This window comes from Euprymna scolopes, chromosome 46 (genome assembly GCF_053919585.1).
Source record: "Euprymna scolopes isolate OS-2025 chromosome 46, ASM5391958v1, whole genome shotgun sequence".
Taxonomy (NCBI): Eukaryota; Metazoa; Mollusca; class Cephalopoda; order Sepiida; family Sepiolidae; genus Euprymna; species Euprymna scolopes.
In genome coordinates this window covers 180,256,761-180,261,296 of record NC_136527.1, presented here as the reverse complement: position 1 = coordinate 180,261,296, position 4,536 = coordinate 180,256,761, and the positions used below count along the sequence as shown (strand labels likewise).

The window sequence follows — 4,536 nt, the reverse complement described above, 5'->3', positions numbered from 1 at the left end:
GCACATCATTCAACTTTGTTTGGATGACCAATTTTCGAGGTGATGGGTGGGATTCCATCAAGAGACACACCAATTCTGCGGTAGTTTTCCATTCATCAATCAATATCGAAAGAACACACTTTCAGTTGTTGAAGGCGACAGCTCGGCGGATTTCTTACGCTTACGAGATTGATATGTTCAGAGCAATGTTGCGATTGAAGTGGATGATAAACTGGTCGAGAGAATTGACCTTTTTGTGGCGTGTATAGAGACGGGCGATTGGGAAAACAGAAACAAGGACGTCCTTACACACGTCTGTGAAAGCCGAGGACATACAGACAGGAGGTAGCTGGGAATTAAAGTAGTTTTCTGCTCAGAAGGAGAAAGAGGGTGGAATTTCTGGTTTGGATTATATTATCGGGGTGAGCGCGTACGCAGACCCCACACTTAGAAATAACGCGTCCGAGTCGTCCACATTTGAGACGATCGCAAAGGTCAACCCAACCGCAGTGCAATGGAAGAGCCTCACTTTGAAGGAACGACCTAAATGATCATCGTTGACCTCTACTTTTAAGGCGGTCCCACTACTTTTTTATATAGTACTTCCATACTCACCACTGACAGTAATCAATAAAATTCTAAATATGTTCCACATAATTCTCACCAATATTAATATATCAAAACATTTTATTCACCAATAACAAAATTCATAACAAAAATATTACCATCATGTAAACTTACAAACACTTTCACAAAATACCTTAATTCTTAAAGAAACTTATATTTTACTGTAATATTCAATGTCAAGGTCGTTAACATGTTAACAACATAAATTCATAATCTTTTCAATGAGAACCAATCCAAACGAATAAAAACTTGTAGAATTAAAACCAAATCACAAAACCAAAAAACAACCACATTTTTATTTAATCAAATCAAACAATGTTGTATTGTTGTATTTGTTTAATTTTATCGAAGTATATTTTTATTGAATCAAATCAAACAACGTTGTATTTGTTTAATTATATCGAAGTATATTTTTATTGAATCAAATCAAACAACGTTGTATTTGTTTAATTATATCGAAGTAGGTTGAAACAAACAGAAATAAAAATTGCGATCTGAAGAGTTGTCTTTCCTTAGTTGAGCGGCATTTAAAAATGCCAATAAATTCAATTTCTTTTCATATGTTAATCTAATGAAATAGTTTTTTGATTAATATGAATTAAAGTTACTTAAGGCAATCTTTACTGTAAGGCTGCGTAATTGTTCCGACAGATAGAAAGGCAGCATCTAAACAAGTGTAGTCGAGTCTAGCGCACGTCATCGTCATCGTCATCGTCATCGTGGTCGTCGTCGTCGTCAGGGGGCCACACTTCCTTGATTTGGTTGGACAGTTATTTTAGGCGACCCAGACCCACGCTGATAGAAAATATGCTTTTAAAATATGCTTTTAAACGTTATATTTGTGACGACAGAAGGAAAACAGGTATATAAACAGCGTGAGCACATGTTAATATAATTTATTATTTTTAATATAATAACGGAAAAAGACACATATTAATATAATTTAATATTTTTAATGTAATAACGAAAAATTATTATTTTTAAGGTAATATGAAAAAAACACATATTAATATAATTTATTATTTTTAATGTAATATGAAAAAACATATTAATATAATTTATTATTTTTTATGAAATAACGAAAAAAAAAAACACATATTAATACAATTTATTATTTTTTAATGTAATATGAAAAAAACACATATTAATACAATTTATTATTTTTAATGTAATGACGAAAAAAGATATTAATATAATTTATTATTTTTTATGAAATATGAAAAAAAACACATAATAATATAATTTAATATTTTTAATGTAATAACGAACAAAGACACATATTAATATAATTTATTATTTTTAATGTAATATGAAAAAAAGACAGATATTAATATAATTTATTATTTTTTAACATGAAAAAAAAAACTTCATGAAGCATTTCTGTTACTACGAATAACCATTCCAACGTCCCATGTTAAGAACGACATTCGGAATAGACACCCCTAACCTTCCCATGTTAAGAACGGCTTTTAGATTAAACACACAACCTTTTCAGTATACCTGAAAACCTATAAAGTTGACATGTCGAATGTGAACGATGAGTTAGACGTAATGTTAAAAATTATTAGAATTTAAAATGAAACGAAATTTAAATCTATTTTTCATTTTACAAGAACCGTAAAACTGCGCATTCACCGCATGTTTTACCATCATTTATTTTTTTTTAATGTTAGAAAAAATAAACACCAACTGCTTGAAGCATTTCTGTTGATCTCATATTTAATTAAATATAAATTGAAGTTTTCAAGGCAATCTTTTTTTAATGTAACAAAGTTGATAACATTAATAATACAAAAAATAACATTAAAAAAGTTCATAACATTAATGATACAAAAAATAATACAAAACGCAGTCTTTATGCGACTATTAAGAAAACCGTTTCTGTTTTCATATCATGATTTACGACGCTAAAACCAACGATATTTTCTTTTGATGAAAACATTTAAAAGGAAAGTTGCGACAACTTTTTCTAGTTTTTTTTTTTTCAACTACATTTTTTATTAAAAAGTAAATATTATTGTGAGGTTCTAAAAAAAATTAGTCTTAAAACTCAAAGAATGAAAACATTACAAAAGAAATAGAGTTTTTCCTACTACGTTTTTTTAATTATTTTTTTTACTTTTTTAATTATTTAATAAATGTTATGGGAAGATTTGTTACAGAAAAAAAAGTCGCCACAGCTTTAAAAACAAGGCGGATGGCCATTACTCGCGAGCTCTCGTGTAATGAATGAATGTGTGAATTGACATGAAATTATTAAAGATAAACTAAAATGACCGGAAAATTGGCTGAAATGACTTAAATAAATAAAAAGTAAATGACTTAGAATTATTTTTTTTTTACATAGGCATCACCACATTATCAAGGGCAAGAGGCCACTCAAGGATAAGGATTAAAGAGTGTACAGTAGAAATTGGACAATATAGTAATAATTAGTAATGAAAATATGGTAAATTTGATAACTTATATGGAACGGCTCATCAAGAACTTGTTTACGTCAGACTTGAAGACAACCATATTGTAGTCAGCCGGAAAGCAGGAAAACGGAAGATAATTCCACAGGCGTGCAGTTCTAAGAAAGAAGCTTTGTTCATGGAATCTACGTTTAGGTTTAGGCACAGTGGGGGGAATTATTGATAGTGTTTACAGCTAGACGAGTGTTTCTTGTGAAAGTTTGGCGAGGGGGGGACCATAGATTGAAGCTCAGTCGAATACTTTCCATGAAAATAAAAATGAACTTAAGGATGAATTGAATGGCTTTATGAATGACTTGAATGCTTAAAAAATAACTGGAATCCTTCAAGAATTATCTGGAGAATGACTTGAATGGCTTTGAGACTTACTGGTTATAAAGTGGGTGATCATTTTACATTAAATTAATACAGAAAAGTGACCCTCCACTTTATATCACAAAGTTACAAACATAAGTATAGCATGTAGTAAGAACATATACTACACTTTTAGATATTAAATTTTTTATTCACGGGGAAAAATACAATAGAGAAAATGAACAAACTACACTTTGATCTTGGCCAAAAGGCCAAGCAGAAAAGTGTTAAGGACAAAACGAACCAGTAACCACGGACCAACGGAGTGACTTATAGAGTCGTTTGCACGCGACTAAAAACAGTTGTTTGTTAAAATCACAATTTCCTCTTCAGCTATCATTGCATTTTTCTTTATTTTCGCAACAAATCTTACCAGACATTTATTTGTTAATTTAAAAAAGTAGTAAAAAATGGTTTGTAATGTTTTTATTCTTTGGGTTTTAAGCTTAAAGACTATTTTTATAGAACCTCACAATAAAAGTTAGGTAAAAAAAAACAAATATATAACAGATAAATGTTATCAAAAACAAGATAAGTTACTTTTCTACCTAACTGGATAAGTTTTTAGTGTTTTTATTTAATGTAACATGTTAATTCAACTCGAAAAACATACAGTGTTGACCGATGTATGGGAAAGTTAAAGATGGCGCCTGACTCTCTCGTTGGGAAAAGAAGTTAAAAAAAAAACTATGCAAAATACTGTTGGAAACTTGCTCAATATATGTTACCGTGACATAAGCTGATATATATTCGGTGGGGTTTTAACAGTATTTTGTCAATTTTTTTATTTTTAACTCCTTTTCCCAAACTTGCCGTATCAAAGGTTTAAAAAATTCGTTGCAGCTTTTTTTTTAATGTTTTGATTTAATAAAAATATCGTTAGTGTTAACGTCCTAAATTATGAGATGAAAAAAAAACGAACGAATTTCTTAGTGAAATGTAGTTGTCTCCCCCTGCACAATGACCTTGTATAAAAAAAGCGCTCATATTAATATCGTTTATTATTTTTAATGTAATAAGGAAAAAATGCCAACTGCTTGAAACATTCTGTTACTTTGCTAATGCGCTTTCAAAAACATATCAAAATAATTTTTATGTGTAA

The 4,536-nt window shown here is 29.9% G+C and overlaps 1 non-coding gene across 1 annotated transcript; it reads right to left on the bottom strand.

The window, feature by feature from the left end:
* Window positions 1–396: 396 nt before the first annotated feature.
* On the bottom strand, window positions 397–557 carry LOC145271687 (U1 spliceosomal RNA). The gene has a single exon (XR_013866081.1). It is a non-coding gene; the product is annotated as a U1 spliceosomal RNA (small nuclear RNA).
* Between the last annotated feature and the right edge of the window lie 3,979 nt (window positions 558–4,536).